This window comes from Cervus elaphus, chromosome 32 (genome assembly GCF_910594005.1).
Source record: "Cervus elaphus chromosome 32, mCerEla1.1, whole genome shotgun sequence".
NCBI lineage: Eukaryota > Metazoa > Chordata > Mammalia > Artiodactyla > Cervidae > Cervus > Cervus elaphus.
Window position 1 is genome coordinate 28,612,289 of NC_057846.1, and position 22,369 is coordinate 28,634,657.

Sequence of the window (22,369 nt, forward strand, 5' to 3'; positions counted from 1 at the left end):
GGCATTGAGTTTAGAGTTCCCTTTGCTAGTATACAGTAGGTTCTCATTAGTCATCTATTTTATACATTCCAGTGTATATATGTCAATCCCAATCTCCCAATTCATCCCAACCCCTCATTCCCTCCTTATCCGTACATTTGTTCCCTGTTTCTGAGTCTCTCTTCCTGCTTTGCAAATAAGTTCATCTATATCATTGTTCTAGATTTCACATATATGAGTTAATATATTTGTTTTTCTCTTTCTGACTTACTTTGCTCTATATGACAGTCTCTGGATCCATCCATGTCTCTGCAAATGGCACGATTTTGTCCCTTTTCATGACTGAGTAATATTTCACTGTATATAAGTGTGTGTGTATATATATATATACCACATCTTCTTTGTCCATTTCTCTGTTGACGGGCATTGAGGTTGCTTCCATGTCATGACTATTGTAAACAGTGCTGTAATGAACATGGTGGTGCATGTATCTTTATGAATTATGATTTTCTCCAGGTATATGCCCAGGAATGGATTGCTGGGTCATATGGTAGTTCTATTTTTAGTTTATAAGGAACCTTCATACTGTTCTCCATAATGATTGTACCAGGTTACAGTCCCACCAACAGTATAAGAGGTTTCCCTTTTCCCCACACTCTCTCCAGCATGTATTATTTGTAGATTTTTTGATGATGTCCATTCTGACTGGTATGAGGTGATGCCTCATTGTAGTTTTGATTTGCATTTCTCTAAAAATCGGTCATGTTGAGAATCTTTCATGTGTTTGTTGGCCATCTGTATGTTTTGGGGGAAATGCCTGCTTGTTTAGCTCTTTCACCCATTTTTTTTTTTTTTTTTTTTGAGCTACACAAGCTGTTTGTGTATTTCAGAGATTAATCCCTTGTCAGTTGCTTCATTTGCATATATTTTCTCCCATTCTAAGGGTTGTCTTTCTGTCGTGTTTATGGTTTCCTTTGCTGGGTACCAAGGGCATTTTTGCATGGGGTTGAGAAGCTGAGAGTCCAGCAGCAGCGTGGGCCTTCTTATGCTCGGGAAGTTGCAGAGGGGGCCGCAGGGCACCGACAAAGCTCCACGGGTGGTCTGCGTTGCTGCTGGCCGGCCAGGTTTGCAGGGTGGAGCTTGTAGCTCCTGCACTTTCCCCTGGAGCCTTGTTCAGTTTCTCTTCTGCTTGAGCCAGGTACACATTGAGCTCTGTGTTGAATTAACCACTTTGTCCTGCACACCACCTGGCTTATCAGAGCTGGAGGAGTGAGAAATAAATGCCGGTTCCAGCTCATCTCTGTGAGTTCCATTTTGTCTCTCCCAGTTCATGTCCATCCTCTTACTCCTAAAGAGCCCCCTCCTGACTTCAGACCCAGGACCAAACAGGAACACAGCAGACTTGCCTGGAAAACTTAGTCAGCAGCCACAATCCACAGTTACATGAGATTGAATCTCCTCAAGGGTACAAAGGAACAGTTACTCTGGATTTAGAGACGGTGGACTTAGGCAGAAAAGGGAACAGGAAAATAGAGGACATTGAATAATTGTAGCTGTGGGCTCCATATTTAGATTCTCTTCTAGTTTGTAAAGCTTACAGGTAAAACAAGGAATTATTTTGAACTGCTTTGGCTGTGGAACATGTTTTCTGAAGGCAATACCGTTTTGAGCCTGAAACTCATAAGTCCAGGTTTTAAAAGTGTTACATAATTTATGAAACTATTGTGCCATAGGTTTTTCTACAGAAATGTCAAGTACACAGAGAATTGTTAAAAGGGAAATTACTATATTATTTTTAACAACTCTAGAGTTGAGTGTAACCCAAAAGCTCTTTGGGGGTTCCCTGAATGAAAAATTTTAGAGTTACATGCCTAGGGTAATTTTATGGAGAAAAGAAAAAAAAAAAAAAAGAGATTGAAATACATTTGTTAATCATCCATTAAGCACCTCCCTAGGGCCAAGTAAGTTCAATCAAACCTACTGGAAAACATTTCAATTTTTTTTCAAAAAATGTCTTTGCTATCTCATGCTTACATCACTTCCCTGAAAATACTGATAAAATTAATGACATAAATTGCTCATGTATTTTCTTTTACTTAATTGCATAAAATTGTCCTCCTCTAAAAGTTGAGCAGCAGAAGAAAGTGAAAACACAGCTGTTCTGAATTAGGGCCTATTAAAGAAGTTGAGGCTTGCTGAGTTCAAGAACTAATAAGACATATCCAGGTCAGCTGCCAGGGTGACTACGGGGTCAAAGGGATAAGCTGAGAGCTGAGTATGAAAAGAAAGGGAGCCCGGAAGGGAGGGCTCCCTGGCCGGGTGGGTGGATGGGTGGGTAGAAGGAAGAGAAGAAGGAAAGAAGAGAGACCCCAGGAAGCAAGTCAGCTCATCACCACTTCATTATACACCGAACCTTCTGAGTTAGAAGGTAAGTTGCTTTATGATATTTTTACAGATCGTGCGCTGAAGAAATGAGGTAGCAATAATTATTTTTATCTCCATATTCAGATTCTAAAGTCGACTTGCTACCTAAAAACAGAGCTTCACTCCACATTGCAAGTAGTAAGGAAATCAAGAAATTCAAGGGAGCGTTTTCACATACTCCCCACTAGTGGCTGTGTCCTCCAGTTATCACGGGGTGGGGGTGGGGAGCGGGGAGCAGGGGAATCAGCTGTCAACTTAGGTTCATGGTATGACACCAAAACAAGCACTTCCCATGCTAGAACACCATTTGTTGTATTTTTTATTTTTAAAGTAGAATTACAGTATATCATCTTTTACTCCTTAACGCTGAGAAACCATGTCACATTAAGATGAAGGAGAAATGAATAACATTCTCTGTAGATTATGCACTTCTTATAGGGATGAAAAACTTGAGCAGTTCATTATTATTTATCAAGGGCTTTCTCCACCAACAAGGCCTTTCATTTTCTCGGTTTCGGGAAGCCTTGTGATGTGGTCACGGGGCTGGAAGGGGAAGCCTCAGTTTCTCCTCTCACTCTGCCCCCATTTGTTTAGCCTCTAAATCCTCAAACCCCAGCATGGAAAATGGGAGTGATTGCACGTGATTTTTCTAAGACTCAGGGTGTTGTGCTTGTGAGTTGACATGAACATGAATTATGGACAGAAGTGATCTAGGTATGGTGAATAGTTACCAGCCCTCGCTTGTTTGATGGTGTTAATATTAGTAAAGAACTGGAATGATTTTGAAGTTGCTCTTGTGTTTTTAGACTTTTGTCCTTTCATTTGGACATGACCTTGAGACCCTCACACATCACAGCATCATTGGGGTTAATAATTTGACAGTGCTTGGTACATTTAAATAGAAAGTTTACCGTGTAACTAGAACTTTGAGTTTACTCAGATCTTTCCAGAGAAATGCTATGGGAATGAGTTTAGTCTAACTTGGAAAAAGAATTATCTGGAAAACTGAAAAACATAAATAATAAGGGGTATATTTGCAAGGCTTGCCTCTCGTAGAAGCTACTCTAGGCTTGCATAGGAATCCAGAGAAAGATGAGAGAGACAAAAGAAATTTTCAGACACTGGTGTGGAGCCACAGCAGAAATCTCAGCTGGAGAAACCAGAACACTCCCCAGGTGAATCTGCTTCCCTCTGCCTTCCAAAATGCCAGTCCCTTCACTGAGTGGGTTGCTTTCTTGACATCAGTTTGCACTTATCTCCACTGTTTCTTTCCTTTCTTCTCTCACCCTTGAAAAGGCCTGGGGTTTCATTGAAAAGCTGTTAGATGAACACTGGCCTGTCCTAGAGAAGGCCTGCCAAGGTCTTAATCCAAACCACTTACTCATTAAATGAGTCAGCCAGCATCTGACACAGCACAGAACCATCTGAGTCAGGCTGTGGAAAGTTACAGAGATGGAGGAAAACAGGAAAGAAAGGAGGAAGAAACTCGGGCCCTTCTTGAAAAGTGGCTATATTCTAAAGAAGGAAAATGTGGTTTGGCACAGAGGTTCTTATAAGCAGGGCCATAAACGGGTTAGAATTTTAACAACCTGAGTAGAACCTGAAGAACCGAAAACAAATCAGTTCCTAGAGGAACTCCAACTTAGGAGTCTAATTGGATTTAAGAGGCACGTGGGACCCACTGTAAAACTGTAGAAAGGCAAGCTGTCCTATCGAATGATGATGGTGGCTAGAGAGCTGGTTGTCTGTAGGCTTGATGAGCTGATGATGCAAAATACCAAGCATCTGTTTAGCTCAATAATGGGCTCCTTCAAACTGAAAGCAACGCTGCTGTCTGCTACTCCAAGCCAGAGAGTAGCTCCCAAAATCTGGACTGGAGTTGCAGGAAAACTCTAGCAAGTAGTGTGAAATTAAACTGAGTAATGACACTTTTTATGCTTTACATTCATTCATCTTTAAGCTATGTACACCTCAATTCCTACTTTATTGAGTCACTATTGTAATAATATTAGACTCTGATATGAAAATCTAGATATGCTGTGTAAATGTTTTAATAACATTTAAATCAGCATGATTATTATCGCTGTCTAGGGAGAGAAGGTAAGAGAGGTAGAGAAAAGTTGTTTCTATTTTATTCCTAGGGATTGATTTTTGCCTTGGTATAACTGAGTATAGAATTATACATGTGTGTAGGGTGAATATTTAATTTATGATATAAGTTCAGGCATTTTGGCATAATTGCTTTGCTTTATTGTATAACCCACGTTTTGACATTGCCAGGTGCCATCATCATTAGTAATAGAGATTCTGCTTTAATTTCCATATTTGTTTCATAAATGCCTTAAGCAAGACCCATCTTTGGCATGAAAGAGGCATAGCGCTGTGTGGCAAGTTTTAGGGAAAGAATTTTTGGCACAGACCTTGATGGCCGGGTTCCTACCTCACTTATAAATCCCTCCTGCTCTTTAGGTTTGATGATCAAATGTGAGTTTGGAGCTGGTTCCCACATGCAAGTTTAAACTCTGCAAACATCAATCCATAACTGTTGATTTTCTCATGTGTATATGGAGATAATAAAACTACTTACATGCTTGTGTTAAAATCATTAAAATAATATGAGAAGCAACTGTGAGAGTAGTTTTAAAAGATGGATATTATATAGATCATTATAAAAGAAGGATTCCTCGACGTCAAAAAGCAATACTGAAGGGGACTTTATTAAAAGCTTGAATAACAGGGACAAAGGACAGAGTTCTATATATCTTCTATCATTCTTGGCTGTCGAAATTCTAGCTTCCCACCCCTAGAGTCTCAGACTTTTAGGATATGAAAGTAAACAGTAAGATGCTAATTTGAAAAATTCATTATTTTGAAGCATTATAATTAGTATCTGTTAATGGTATCGTTATTTTAGATTAAAATATGTATTTTCTGAATATATGTATTTCTAAATGCCAAATGCATACTGAATTACAAACTAGGAAGATAAGATGAGTAGAGAATTTTCTCTTGCTTTTGTTGTCTGAAACTGAAAACTCCAGTAAAATTAAATCCGTACGTTAAACAAATTGATTTCCCTCCCCACCAGCAGAGGGAAGAGATGGGTCTCTCCCAGGTTTATTAGAGGGAACCAATCAGAACTGATACCTCACCTGGTCAACCTGGAATTCCCGTTTTCGCTTCTTCTGAGTTAAATTTAGGGTTCATCTTAGTGTTTCAGGGGTACATTTCTTTTTAAATATTTATTTATTTTTATTTGGCTGTGCACGTGAGGTCTTCTATCTTCGTTGCTGCAGAACTCTTAGTTGTGGCGTATGGGATCTAGTCCCCTGACCAGGGATCAAACCCAGGGCCCCTGTATTGGGAGTGCAGAGTCTTAGCCCCTGGACCACCAGGGAAGTCCCAAGAGTATGTTTCTTTTTCTGCATTGCCTCATTATGGACACCATTCTAATTTCTTTATGCCCAAGATAATGGAAAAGGCCTGAAGATTCAACGAAGCAGATACAATTTCCAATACTATTAACAATTCAGAACCAAACAAGTTAAGTGCCTGTGTTGTGAAACCCCACCTTTGAGAGCATCTCATTGGACGGCGTTACTTCGTCTTTGCTCCTCAGAAACGCACCTCTTTTCTCAACTCTTTTCATTCTTCTTAGCCTCTAACCCAGCATCCAATGCCCATTACTTGCTTGTGCATCACAGATCTTCATTTTACTTTTTTTAAAGTATGTATGTCCCTGACTAAAGTATCTTACTTTTCCTCCCATAGATCTACCTATAAATATTGACCTAGCAGAGCCATCCTTCTCTCTAAGAGGACATCTTACATGCTGCTAAAACAATTATTTTCCCTCATCTTTTAGGTCAGTTTCAAAGCAAGAATAGCACTACACATTTTCTAAGAACTCAAACTAGGCAAGCATTTATCTAGGTACTATGGGGCAAACAAAGTGAATAAAATGCAGTCAATAAATAAGAAGTGGACAGGAAGAATCACCACATTTATAGATGGATTGAGCTTATTATTTATAATTTGTGGAAGGCTATAGCAAACAAACAGTACCTGTTACATAATGACTCAGCCTGACTGGCTATTAAAATAAGACCCAACACATTAGAAACCCAGCTCCTACCAGCTGGTGTGATCTCAGATAACAAGCACAGCCATAATCCTGGTATCCACTTTTTTCCTGAGAATGCTGGGTGTCCTTGTGCCTCTAATAAGAGGCTTTTTTTGTTGCTTCTGTTATCAATACATAAGCTGGCCAAATGACCGGATGTTTTCTTCAGTGCCCGGTTATCAAAGGGGTTCCCTGCTAGCCTGGAGGACTAAGGGGACCCTGCCCTGCTCAGACCCCTGTGGTCTTACCATCCCATTTGGTCCATGTCAGCTGACACTCCCTTTTAGTCCAGCCTGGTCTTCTAGTTCATTAAATTCTATTGTATCCCTACTTATTTCAATATAATTAATATAAGAGAGTCCCAGAAAATGACAACCCCATCCATCCTCATTTCTGGTTCTGTGACACTCTTTGGACCCAACTAAAACATCAGCCCTCTACATATCCTAGTCGGCATTTGGAAAAGACGGAGCTCTCCACCCATTCCCATTTGGTGTCTCTTATACACCAAACTCATTGATCCTGTAGTATCTCTCCAGCTATCATTTGAAAACAGCCCAACTCTTGTATCACTTTATTCTGCTGGCCACATCATTCATAATACCACAGTCCAGTGCTTCTCAACAATGCTCCATTTAGAAGCTAATGTTCAAGCACAGAATTCTTAATAGACCATAAAAAGATATTTATTCATGTAAAGTATCACTCATTGCTTTCCCATCATATTCGTTATGTAAGTGCTGTGTTGATGTCTCTGTGCAGTAATAATTTCATTTTTGAACTTTGAAATAAGCCTTTAAATGACTTAAGCATCTCCTTAGCTGAGGCATAACCTTCCCAGAGTGTTGATGCCAGCACATATTCAACATTTTCTGACTTCTCACAGCTTATTTTCATAAATTAAAGCTAACAGAAAGCAATTTACAACCTAAATAGCAGACAGAAAATGTAATAAATTAGATTAAACATTTTCTGTAGCTGAGTATTTTCTCAACTAGATTCTTCACTGTCTGAGTCACCAGGAAAGCCAGCTATATTTATTATTTAATAATAAATCTGGCATCTCAGTGGTAAAGAATCCACCTGTCAGTGCAGGAGACATAGGAGGCATGGGTTGGATCCTTGGGTCGGGAAGATCCCCTGCAGGAGGAAATGGCAACCCACTCCAGTATTCTCGCCTGGGGAATTCCTTGGACAGAGGAGCCTAGCGGACTACAGTCCAAGAGGTCACAAAGACCCAAACACGACTGACTGACTAAGCACACATTATTTAATAATAAATCTGGCATCTCAGAATCAGTAGATTCTGTAGAATGGAAATAGAAGGGATTAGAAATAAAAAGAAATGTTATATAGGAAAAAAAAACCACTTGATTTCTCAGCCTTTGTAACTTCTGAGGATTTATCAATAGAGCACAGTAGTAGGAGATGAAGAGAGGTAGCATCCCACTCTTCCCCAGGATATAGTGAGACCTAGGGCAGTCCATGGGGTCGCGAAGAGTCGGACACGACTGAAGCGACTTAGCAGGGGAGCCTGACTCAGAGTTGCCAAGGTTTAGTTACACATTTTGCACAGAAGCATCTACAAAGATGCACCTGGCTTAGAGGTGGAGCAGAGATAGGGGACTGAGGTGCATAGCAGATAGGTGGAAATGCACCATGGAAAGGGCACAGAGTCTGAAGTCCCAGAAACCTGGGTTCAAATGCCAACTACATTTTACAAGTTGATGAGTGTGTAACTCTAGGCAAAGCCCTCAATCTTCCTTAGACTCATCGTCTTATCTCTGTCATGAGAATTATTATAAAGAACCATGGTCATCTTCTAGCTCAATGGAATCTGCACTGAACGTTATGCACTATAGTCTGACCTAGTCTTTGGAAGAGCAGACCAACAATTTGCTCATAAATAATAGGATTGAGGCTTCCGGCCCAAAGGGGAAGCAGGGAGGAAACGAGAAAAGGATAAGGTCTGTTGAAACTCAACCTGATATTAACAATGGAATGAAAACAGATGACTCTGGGCCACCCAGGAGCCTGCAAAGTTGGGGCAGAATCCAAGTGGGATGAGCTTAAATGCCCCAAGGAGGGCGCACAATTTGTGGTCTTAGCATTCAGCCCCAGGACACGAAGAGCCGCGGAGCTCTGCAGCCAGGGGCCCTGGAATCACGGTGCTCACAGCAGCTAAGAGTTGGCACGGCTGCTGTGTCCCAGCCGCAACTCATAGAGGAGCAGCTGAATTCTGAGAAACTTTTCTTTTCTGCCTGGAGGTTGTTTCAGAACATCCTGCCTCAAGGTTAGATTGGTTCTCAAGCTAACAGCTGTTTTGTCAGCAGAAAGAGGAGAGGACTCATTCTTGCCTTCCCTCCTGGCTTTATAAATACACTCGTCCACTCTTTCTCCACCAAGCCCTTAGCAAATGGTTTTTGTTACCGAAGGGCCAGTTGTTAGGAATGCCTCCTGGGCTGTTTCCGGCAATGGTTTCTTGTCTAGGTAGCTGTGTGTTGTTGAAGTACCATCTCCCTTCCAAGTCTGAGATGGAGCCACAGGACCCGTCTCACTGTAACAGAATCTCCAGAGACTGAGAGGCTGAGAAGCCCAGGCTGGATCGAGAACTCTGCTTTCTCAGGTGTGAAGAACCAGGTTCATGTGTCACCCCTGAGCTCAGCTGCTTTGCGATTCCACTCACCTTGCTCCTTAGTCCCCTCCTGCAGTCAGGGGTCAGGAAGCCTCCTATTTTTCCCTTTATTATCCATGCAGCCTCAGTCTTAGCTCTAAGAGGGTGGTAGAAGATGGTCAATGTGGTTCCATAGGAAGCTGAACATGGTTATAAAAGGAACTCCTGCTGCTGCTTCTCCTACATCTTTTAGATAGGAAATAGCATGAATTAGGCAAATCTTCAAAGATATATGCCCATCCCTGTGTGCAGTGTCTCTACCACAATTGCAATTAAAAAGTATGATTTTAAAATCTTAACTGTTCATTTAAAGTCTCATAAATGTCTGGAAATAACTTTGAAAGAAAATTATAAAATTCTTTGAAAGCCACTGAGTGTGGTGACTTTGGGTGCTCTAAGGGGCAGGTACTAATGTGTAATTGTCAATAAAAATAAATTTATGAGGGAAAACATCTGGAGGATAAAAGGGAAAGAGAGTAGGAGAGCCTTAGACTGTGATGAAGGTTTGATACTTGGGTGAGAAATGAGAGAAGGAAGGAGAGCTGAGTAGGACAGTCTAAGACCACAAAGCAGTTCTGCTAAGCCAATGGGGAAGCCCTGAGTCAGAGGAGATGTGATTAAGCAGGACTGGGCCTGCATTAGTACCCTATGTGCTCCATCATCAGTTGGGAGCAACCTTGAACAAGTTCAACCTGCCCTGAACTTGGTGGCAGATCCAGAGAGATGGCAAGCAGGACCTTCATGCACTCCGCTGTCTACAGCAAGAGATGGGAGAAGTGCATTTCCTTGGTCGCTACATGAAAGCTGCAGATAAGGAGTAAAAGATTCTGTCTTCGTGAATATGAAGTTTGAATTTTATTAAAATTTCCCAATTCTTCCCCAATTGACTGAGAGTCAACACAACTCCAATTAAAATGGCAAGGAATTTTAAGATTTGGTTGTTTTTCAGTAGAACTTGACAGGAAAATTTTGTGGAGGAAACAAAGTGGGGGAAAAAGACACCCTTGGAGAAAAAAGAACTGGGTAGGAAATTTTGCTTCTCCAAGTCTCAGTTATCCTCATAATACACTAAGAAATGATGGTGTTGATTTTGGAATAGACAAAATAGCACAATGAGGTAGGATTTAGAGCCCAGAGTACACTAACATATGTGGAAGTGTGATATGTGATGGAAAGTTGGAAAATATATTCTCTATTACACTATGCAAATGAGTCATCCATGTACAATAAAAAAAAATGAAATTCATTCCTGACTTACACCAACTACAAAAATTAATTCCTAGTTAATTAAGGATCTAAATGTTTAGTCATTGATGACATTCTAAAAGGGAAATAGCTCTTAAATGGACAAAAAATATAGGCTATAATGAAAAGATTGATAAATCTTACTATTTTAAGAAAAACTTTATAAGTATATAAATATATAAAACAGAGAAAGAAAAGCCAAAAACTGAGATAAAATATTTGCAATGCACATAGTCATAAAAATGGTTTCCATGAAACTTTAGAGCATCTAAAATCAAATTTAGAAAAATATAGACTCAGTAGAAAAGTGGACCAAAAATAGAAACAGCAACTAACAAAGCAAACTGAACCGTGATAAGATATCATTTAACTTTTGGGAAATATTTAGAAGCTGAACAGTTGCAAGTACTGGTCAGAGTGCAGACAAAGAATTCTCAGAAGGTTCTAATGGGAATTGAAGTTATAACAGTCTATTTGTAGAGCAAATTTTCATTGTCTAGTAAATTTTAGAATATGCATTCCTTATAATCATCTATTACACTTTAGGTTTTTAAATATTAAAAAGGTATTACAGCATCATTCATAGTAACATTGAAAACAATTGATATAGAAATTTTTTTTTTAATTGTGGGCAGAATTTAAACACAATTCCATGATACTGTGTTAAACAATCCTTTCCTGCCCCAGAGTTAAATAAAACTGCGCCATGTAACCATGGTCCTATGTTAAGCAATACTGAGGAAAAAGCAAAATAAGTTAGCTTGCTGCAAGAAATACTTGCTCCTGGAGATAAGCCTATGAACCATCTGAAATAGCCTTCCTTACAAACTAATAATTCTATCATCTCAAGACCATCAGATTCACCAAGATTCTCTTCAAAACCCTTGCTCCGAAGATAATGCTATATATCCTGCTCAATCTCAAACTGTTTCCTTTCTTGCAAGACCCACCTTAAAATCACCCAGCCCAGTTCCTAAAACTCTGTAAATATTCTCCCTGGCTTTCTCACTTCTGAAACACTTCTAAAATTGTCAATATTGTTTCTGCTTTACTGCAGTAACTGTAATAAACTTTACTTGATTAGCAAGTTTTTCTGGCAGTCTTTTAGGCAGTCAACAGTAGTAGATTTAAACAATGAATATACTATAAAAAGAAGAGAGAGCTCTATAACTATACATACCAATATGAATAAATCTCACAAACACTGAACTTAAAAACAGTAACAATAAAATAAAAACCTATAGATATAGTTTAGCTCTTTCTAAGCAAAATTTAAATAAATGCAAATCAAGTTAAATTATTTAAGGATACATACAAATGTGTTCAAAGTTGAGAATTATAGACGATATGGACCAAATTCAGAGTGTGGAGAATGGAGAGAGAGAGATAGGCTTGCAGTTTGAAAATGTTTGAACTGTATTTATTATGTTTTAGCTTACTTGAATTAAAGTGGTGGCCTCATAGGTATTCATCATAGTGTCATTTGAACTTTTTTGCAATTTTCATTATTTCACTATTTTAAAGGAAAAAGAACTGTAGGGCACAATACTTCATGGTAATTGTTTTCAGAAAGAGGGAATGATAGCATCAAATGCTGCAGAGTATTCAGAAATGAAAATTAACAAGTGTCCTCTGGATTCAAGGACCTGGCAAATTCTCATTGACTCGGGATCAGGAGAGTGGGTGGTAGCAATGGAGATTGAGAAGAGGTAGGAAATTGTGGAGGTGGAGATGGGGAAAATGGACAACATTTATGAAGGAGATCCTGACTCCTTCTGAAGTCAGCTGAACTGGTGTCAGATGGTCTGTGTTTTTTTTTTGTTTGTTTGTTTTACATAGTCACTAAGTCATGTCTGACTCCTTGCGACCCCATAGACTGCAGCACACCAGGCTTCCCCATCCTTGACTACCCCCCAGAGTTTGCTCAAATTCATGTTCAATGAGTCAGTGATGCTATCCAAAATTTCATCCTCTGCTACTTCCATCAGCTTTTGCTTTCAATCTTTCCCAGCATCAGAGTCTTTTCCAATGATTTGGCTCTTCACACCGGGCAGCCAAAGTTTTGGAACTTCAGCTTCAGCATCTGTCCTTCCAATGAATATTCAGGGTTGATTTCCTTTAGGATTGACTGTTTTGATCTCCTTGAAGTCCAAGGGACTCTCAAGAGTCTTCTCCAGTACCACAGTTGGAAAGCATCAATTGTTCAGTGCTCAACCTTCTTTATGGTCCAACTTTCACATTCGTACATGACTACTGGAAAAACCATAGCTTTGACTATACGGACATTTGTCAGCAAAGTTATATCTCTGCCTTGTAATAAACTGTCTAGGTTTGTCATAACTTTTCTTCCAAAGACCAAATTACTTTTAATTTCATGGCTACAGTCACCATCTGCAGTGGTTTTGGAACACCAGAAAATAAAAACTGTCATGGAAAACTGTTTTCCACTTTTCACCCTTATATTCACCATGAGGTGATGGGACCAGATGCCATGATCTTAGATTTTTGAATTTGAGTTTTGAGCCAGCTTAAGAAGGTCTGGACACAGTTTAAAAGCGAACCTATTATGAAGGAGTCATGAACACAGCTTTTCCTTGTGTTCATCCATGTCACACTTGAAACCAACAGACGTTGTCATTAGGCCTCTGCTAAGAAGCAGCAAAAGCATACCAAGTATTTCTAGTCATGCGTTTTGCATTTTTAGAGATGACTGAGTATGGGCCACTTTCCAAGTGAAAAAGAGCCAGAAAAGGTCAACAGGGTGGGTTCGGTGGAGTAAATTTACGTAAGGGTTTCCAATTGTTGGCTCAGCTGCAGGGGGAGAGGAGGCTGAGGAGAGCTGGAGGCATAGATCCAGGAGTCAGGGAAGAGACAAGAGAAAAACTGGAGCAATAAACTAGCGTGAGGAGTGAGGATTAGGGAAAGCCTTCCTCAATTTGCAATTACTGACCCATGAGAACACAGTTAATACTTCCTTTGCCTCCAATAAAAACGCTCACAATTAAAAACGCATTATCTGTGCATAGCACATTGTAAAACTATGCGCTCACTTCTTGAAGCAGCCAAGCTCGAGTATTTAACTAAATGCTTACAAAAAATGTTAATCCGGTGGCAATAACGTCCAGAAAATGCTGTATACCAAGTGAAGTCAGAAACAAATGATTGCAAATGAAGGTTAAACAGAACATAATGCTCCAGTATGAAGAATACTCAGTGATCTGTATCTCAGAGGAATGGTTAGGATCTAGACTTACAGAGCATCTTAATGAAGGAACAAGACATTTGTAAACAAGCAACAAGGCAAAGGAAAAGGGCTTTGCCTTTCAAGAATAGAAGATATTTTAATACATTGGATTTTTTAAAAACTTTCCCTATTTTATTATTGTGCTTGAAAATTTCTGTTTCCTTAAACATGTCCTTAGAAAATAAACTATGTATAGTTTGATTTTTACTAAGTACAACCATTAATAAACTTTTTCTTAGGACAAATAGCTTTCTTCTGATAAATAGCATTCTATTCTTTTCCAAATAAGCTAGATATCCATATTATTGCTTATGTTTAAGTATGATGGCTTCAGTCTTCCCAGTATTACCAGAAGTACAAAGCTTTGCATAAGACAAACATGTGACTTAAGTGTATACCTTTGTAAATCAAAATTTTAAAGTAAGAAGTTAAACACATGCACTCACACATGTATTTAATATACGGCCATAAATTATTCTCTGTAGAAAGTCTAAGCTGATGGTAAGGAAAAGAATGCATTTAACTAGTTACAAATAAGGTGAGGACTGAAACAGTGACAAGAGAAAAAAATGACATTGAATACTATGGGAGAGCCATTTGTCACCTGTGGGGCTGAGCATCCTGAGAAGATGGGTAGGAATATCCCTCCAAGAGATGGGGAAGCAAGGATGGTCTGACAGCTGGGACTGATGGGCCAGGCTTCTCACATTCATTTCTTCTGTCACAGCCACACTCAGGTGAACAAGGAGAACTTTTATCAGGCCACCCAGGATAAATGGGTCTCTCAGACCACCTGCCCCTCAGAATTTCCTGAGGAGACCACACACTATCTTTCATCTGCCTGCCCATCAGGAACATGCTTGGACCCAAGTGCAATCCATATAAGAGTACGTCTCTTTTCACCCACGAGCAATCAAAAAGCCTATTCCCCCCACCGCCACCACCCCCCCCGCCCCCCACCCTTCCTTTCCATTACCTTTTTGTTCTCCAGGTAAAATTTGGTGAGAAGACAGGAGGAGAAAATGATATTTTTGTAGAAATCCTCTGCTTTGTTTTAGGATGATTCTTAGGGAAATGCCTGCACGACATTATCTTTTGTTGACAGGCAATCTAATAGAAGGTTCAAACACCAAGCTTGATAAATGGCAACCAAAAAAGGCCATTTTTTGAACTTCAGAATTAGATTAAAAGAAAAAAAAAAAAACACAGGTCAAAGCCTAGGCTACATGCTTTCAAAAAATGTGGAAGCGTGAGGCACAGTGAAAAGGGCCCTTCTCTGCAGACTTCATTTAGCAGGCGGTGCCCCTTCACATTGCCTCTAAGGGGCACACAGCCTCGGGGGGATAAAAGCTGCCTTGAGTGGGTGCTGCAGGAGTGATTGTGTGTGGACTGTAAACTCCGCTGACTCTGCTTGGTAGAATGAAAACGAGAGTACTAGTCAAGTGGCTTGGACGTCGCTGCTCCACGGGGCAAAGTGAGACCCGCGGGGAAAGAGAAAACCATTCCTGCTGTGCCAAAAGTACAAAGGAACGAGGAGTAGCCTGACATGGTGACTTCACAGAGCTGCCCTGTGCCAAGCGCTTTCTCAGGGGAACATCCCTCCCCAGGAGATGGGATTAGTTTTCTTTCATCACGTTGTCAGTTATTTTCTTCCAGGAGGCAATTTATGGTTTAAAACTTTGAAGCTGTCAATACTTTCTTTTTACTTATTTATGCATTTTTACTGAGATGTATTTGACATAAAACATATTGTTTTCAGATATACAGCATAGTGATTTGGTATTTGCGTGTGTATTTAAATAAGTCACCAGAAGTCTGATTACCATACATAGTCATAGATTTTTCTCCTGTGATGGAAGCTTTTAAGATCTACTCTCGGCAACTTTCAAATATATGCTAGAGCATTATTAATTGTAATCACCATACTCTATATTATATTCCTATGACTTTAATTCTATAACTGTAAATTTGTACATTTTGACTTCCTTTACCCATTTTGCCCAACCTTCACCCCACACCTCTGGCAACCACCAGTCTATTATCTGAATCTGTGACTTATTTCTTTTTTTTTTCCTTCAGATTCCACATACAAGTGAGATCATATGGTATTTTTCTTTCTCTGTCTGACATATTTTACTTAGCATAATGCCCCAAATGTGAAACTGTGTTGTCATAAATGACAAGGTTTCTTTTTCATGGCTGAATGATATTCCATTCCATTTAAACCACATCTTCTTTATTTATTCATCCATTGATGGACATATAGGTTGCTTACATATCCTGGCTATGTAAATAATGCTACACTGGACATTAGGGTGCAGATAGCTATCTTTTCAATTTAGTGTTTTTGTTTTCTTTGAATATGTATCCAGAAGTGGAATTTCTGGACTGTATGGTAGAACTATTTTTAATATTTTGTGGAAGTTCTATATTGTTTTCCATAGTGGAAATGGGAAGTAAATTGGTACTTTCCTGCCAGCAGTGCGTTAGGGTTCCCTATTCTCCATATCTTCTCCAATACTTGTTAACCCTTCTCTTTTTGATAATAGTCATTCCAGCAGGTGTGAAGTGATATCTCATTGTGGTTTTGATTTGCATTTCCCTGATGATTGGTGATGTTGAGCATCTTTTTGTGTGTCTGTTGGCTGTCAGTATGTCGTCTTTGGAAAAATGCCCATTCAGATCTAATGCCCATTTTTAAATTGACTTTCTGTTTTTTTCCTCTTGAGTTGCATGAGTTTGTTTAATATTTTAGACATTAACCCCTTATTGGATATATGATTTGCAAATATTTTCTCCCATTCAGTAGGTTGCCTTTTCACTTTATTGATGATAAAGTGAATCCTTTGCTCTGCAGAAATTTTTTAGTGTACTGTATTTCCACTTCCTGTTGATAGATTTAATTGACTTGTCTCTATATATCACATTTTTAATTGAGAAATTATCTCTATAGGGACAAATTCTGCTAGACCGAAAACATATTCAATTCTATTTTTTTGAATTAAAATATATAAATGCTTTAGCTAAAACATTTTCACATGTACTTTTTTTTGCTTCTTTCAGCTTTCTACTTTAAACATTTTTGTAAGGTAAAAATAGTTTCTATTTGATACTTTTAAAAATATTCTATGTACTTTGCTGCTATTGCTGCTAAGTCACTTGAGTCATGTCCAACTCTGTGCGACCCCATAGACGGCAGCCCACCAGGCTCCCCCGTCCCTGGGATTCTCCAAACAAGAACACTGGAGTGGGTTGCCATTTCCTTCTCCAATGCATGAAAGTGAAAAGTGAAGTCGCTCAGTCGTGTCCAACTCTTAGCGACCTCGTGGACTGCAGCCTACCAGGCTCCTCCGTCCATGGGATTTTCCAGGCAAGAGTACTGGAGTGGGGTGCCATTGCCTTAATCCCACAACATAAACACTCGAGGAGAATGTTAAACACCACAGGCTCAGTGAAATCTTAAAGCTTCACCTTGCCATAAACTCTTTATATCTAAGTCAATTAGTGACAATATTGGCTGCTGCCCCAGATGTAAGAAATGGTGGTGTTCAATATTTGGTTTATAAGTAGTTTTGCCTACTTAAAATCTCTTTGTCTTCTTAGCATGTTGGTTTGTACATGGGACGACTTGACACATCTTTGGAAATTAAATGGAAGACATGAGTGAATTACTTCTGAAATTCAATTTTTAGCACAATATCAATTCATATGGGTTTAAAATTGTGGATAAGAATTGGATATCTTTCCTTTGCTGACAATTTCTTAAATTCTGGAAGCTTATTGCTCTTTTAAATGCTGCTTTGTTCCTGAAAATTTTAATTTTTCCTCACTTTAGATTTGCAAATATTTAAGCTGGGAATAAGGTCCAGAGTAATGGAACCCGTCCTGGAAATGTTGTGCAGTTTGAGAATCCAATCTCTTTCTTCAAAGGAGCTATTGAAGGAGCTGACATTTACCTGACTGGTTTGAATAGGACTGAATTATTTTTCCTCCTTGTATATATTGAAAAGCAAGTTTTCTTTATTCCTATGGATTAGAAATATTGTCATTATTTAAAAATATCTTTTTTGTTGTTGTTTTGACTTTTCTCTCAGGATAACATCAGCTCATTTGCAATATACATTTTGTTTCATCTGTGTAGTTTTCCTATTTCTCTGATGTCCCTGACTGATTTCTAAGGCATTATTTATAATTTATGAGTTCTAGTTTTGTGGCTCTAGGGTTAAGGTGATGAATTTTTCCTTACTATGACAAGTTCCTTCAGAAAGAACGTTTTGTTGGCATCTACTCTCTAAATGATCAAAGATCATGTTTCTATTTCCTCAAGTCTGTTTTTAAACTTAACTCCTTTCCTAAAAAAGTCAGTCTCAAACTCTTTGAGGTTTTTTGCCAGAATGAATTGTTTTCTTTTGTCTCTTTTATTCTTTGGAGGCTCTTCTGTTCTGTTTTAAATAATAGCCTCACTCACTTACCTGTGTTTCTATTTTTCTTTTTTATGTTTTATTTATTTAAAAAAATCTTTATTAGAGTGTAGTTGATTTACAATGTTGCATTAGCAAAGTGTATCGGTTATACATATGTCTACTTTTTTTTAAAAGATTCTTTTCCTACATTGGCCTTTACAGAGTATTGATCAGAGTTTCCTGTGCTACACAGTAGGTCCTTATTAGTTATCTATTTTATATATAGTAGTGTGTATATGTCAACCCCAACCTCCCCGTTTATTCCCCTCCCTTACCTCTGATAACTATAAGTTTGTTTTTTTACATCTGTGACACTCCTCAGTCCTTGGGATTCTGCAGGGGAGAACACTGGAGTGGGTTGCTATTTCCTTCTCTAGTAAATAAGTTCTTTGTACCCTTTTTTAAGATTCCACATATAAGTGATATCATATGATATTTGTCTTTCTCTGTCCAACTTACTTCATTCAGTGTCAGAATCTCTAAGTCCATCCATGTTGTTGGAAATTCTGCCTATTTTTCTTCATTGCATTATATCCCCTAGAGGAGGGCATGGCAATGCACTCCATTATTCTTTCCTGGAGAATCCCGTGGACTGAAGAGCCGGGTGGGCTACAGTCCATAGGGTTGCACAGAGTCAGACACGACTGAGCGATTGAGCACACATGCATAGGTAACTTTAATGCAGATGACTCCCATTTATGAATTGGAAAATATGATTTATATCTCGGTCTACTTTCCCATTATTTGGTGGAGTAATTGGGCTCCTCCTCTTTCATGTAAAGCTGAAAATTCTCAAAGCAAATGAGAATATGAGCTCCAAAAGAAAGAAAGGTAGTAAGCAAATCTACTTTTCTGAGTTGTATATTAAAGGTACTGAAAGAGTAGAGGCAAATTTCTCATCAAAATATTTAATCCTGGTGGAACATTTAAAAAGTATTAGTAGAATATGCTGAGAAGCATAGGAAATTTTCTGGGGGTTTGGGAAGCTAGAAATGAATGGTATACATTTCATGCTTTCTGGGAGTTAATAGTTTACTTGGGGTCAGAAAACTTATGACACAATAATTTGGACAGGTAGACAAGGAAATAAGAGGTAATGTAAGGTCATACTTGATTAAGAGACAAGTGGGGAGAGCCATTACAATTCTCAGTCCAGAGAATAGAAGGGAGTTTATTATAAGAATCAGAGCCTTGATCCTATTGCATTATTACTTTTAAAATCTCTCAAATAATAGTGCAAACTTTCCTATAGGTCAAAAAGGGTTTTGTTTTTTTTTTTAATACAGATATTGAAGCCAACAGTTCATACATACTATATACACATGTGTATATAGTGTAAACACATAAGTGCTCATCCCCATTTAGAGCTAACCCTGAGTGTAACTGCCCAAGTGCCTGGTGATCAGGAGTGAGTAACTGCTCACTGCTGGGATGTCAGATGCAGGAGGCGAGGAAGTGTCAACACAAGGAAGAAAATGGAAAGTGAAATTTAAACTAGTAGCTAACATCACAGATTATTAAATAAATGATAAAATAGCAGGGTTTGAGATAGAGGTTGTCAGTAAGTGTAAACCATTTTGACTGCATTTTTTGTTTTTACAATTTTCTGCAATTTTCCTTTTTTTGTGCTAAAGCTGTCAAAAAAGATGACCACAATTTTGTATGAGATGTTCCACAATTTTCTTGTGGCGTTCATTAGCACTCCATGGCAAATATTTTGAGCTGCCCACATGTGCACTGGAAAATGGATCACAATCACAACAAAATAACTGAACTCAAGAAGCAAAGCCACTTTGGGTGTTAGGAAGAATGCACTGAACGAATACCTTTATTCTGATATTACATTGAATCCTGTCTAACCCTGACATTTTAGATTTTGATAAATGGGATGCATTCAAAATACGTGCTGAAGGGACTGGACTTGGGTTTTGAGAAACTCCTAGATAGAGACTCCAGAAAAGCTGTGAGTGAATCGGCACAGACCAGGCATCTCCTCCTTGAGCAGAGCGGGGTCCCACAGCCCTCCTGGGGAGGGTCCAGGGAAACCATTAGCAGTCTGCCAGCAAAACATGCTCCTGGGTTCACAGTTTCAGGCTATTTGCTTATGAAATTACTTGGAAAATTATAAATTTTTTGCTTGTTTATAAATTTCTTTGAAGAGTCTATAATCCAGTCATATGAAAAAGTGATTACTTTTTTAAAAGTAGAATAAGCCACTCTATTTACTACTTTGAAAATCCTTAAAGGAGTGAATTGCCTACAAGATAAAATTCTTAGAGCCTACCATGGAATTTAAAAAGATGTGGTATATACACACAAAGGAATAAAATGAAATAAATACATTTATTTTTTATAAATGAATAAAATAAAATGAAAAAATGCCATTTGCAGCAACATGGATAGACTTAGAGATTATCATACTAAGTGAAGTAAGAGAAAGAGAAATATCATATGATATTGCTTACATGTGAAGCTTAAAAAATGATATAAATGAACTTGTTTACAAAACAGAAAGAGACTCACAGACACAGAAGACAAACATGATTACCAAAGGAAGAAGGTGTGGAGGGATGAATTACTTTAGGATTAAAATATACACACTACATATAAGAGATAACCAAGCAGGACCTACTGGATAGCACTGGGAACTACAGTTAAACATCTTGTAATAACCTATAGTGGAAAAGAATCTGAAAAAGATTTACATACAGCTGAATCACTTTGCTGTATACTTGAAACTATCACATTATAAATGATATTTCAATGAAAAAAATTAAAAGCAGGAAAAATAACATCTAGCTTCACAGCTAATGCTTCCCCTACTACATACACTGCCACTTCCTTTCTGGCATGAATTTGTGCTCGCTTCTCATGGCTCTACCAACATCTCATGCATCTTTATATGTTTCTACACGTCTTTATTTTCCCCTCTGCTTAGAATGGCCTCCTCATTTCTTTGATAGACTCTTAAAATGTTAGAAATTGAAAACCCCTTCAATTCTTTCGTCCTACCCTTTGCCCCTTCACGGAACTGTCCCTTTGTTTCTCCGGGTTTTCCCTCAGTACCTGGTACATGGTCTACTGCTGCGGTGTTGTTAGTTTGAATTGTTCGGTACTTGAAGGGACAAGACAGCATATTAAAAAGACAGAGACATTAGACAGCATAGACAACCTAGACAGCATATTAAAAAGCAGAGACATTACTTTGCCAACAAAGGTCCATCTAGTCAAAGCTATGGTTTTTCCAGTAGTCATGTATAGATGTGAGATTTGGACCACAAAGAAGGCTGAGCACAAAAGAATTGATCCTTTTGAACTGTGGTGTTAGAGAAGACTCTTAAGAGTCCCTTGGACTATAAGGAGATCAAACCAGTCAATCCTAAAGGAAATCAGTCCTGAATATTCATTGGAAGGATTGATGCAGAAGCTGAAACTCCAATACTTTGACCACCTGCTGTGAAGAATTGACTCTGGATTGGAAAAGACCCTGATGCTGGAAAAGATTGAAGGCAGGAGGAGAAGGGGACGACAGAAGATGAGATGGTTGGATGGCATCACCGACTTGATGGACATGAGTTTGAGCAAGGCCCAGGAGTTGGTGATGGACAGGGAAGCCTGACGTGCTGCAGTCCATGGGGTCACAAAGAGTCAGACACAACTGAGCAACTGAACTGAACTGAAGGGACTAATTAGTTAAGCTTTGGTCAGCACTGACCTATTTTTATTGGAATAGGAAATGAAAATCAGTCAACTGTCATCACCTAGAGGTAAAGAGAAAAGGTCAATTTATCTGATCCTGGAAGAAATTTCTTGAGAAACATCCTAAGAACATGTATCTGTGGCCATCATGGAAGGACTAAGATGTTTATTCTAAGCTAGCTATTTTACTGACAAGCATAGAATGATGATGATGGAAATAATAGGGCATGGAAAAGAGGGAGAAGAGAAAAAAAAAAAAAGCAAAGGTATTTTACCCTAATGTATCCACTTCTACATATTAAATTGAAAGTCCCTTAGTCATGTCTGACTCTTTGCAAAGCCATGGGCTGTAGCCTGCCAGTCTCCTTTGTCCATGGAATTTTCTAGGCAAGAATACTGGAGTGGGTAACCATTCTCTTCTCAAAGGGATCTTCCCAATGCAGGGCTTGAACCCAGGTTCCTCGCATTGCAGTCAGGTTCTTTACTGTCTGAACCACCAGGGCAGCCCTCTACATGTT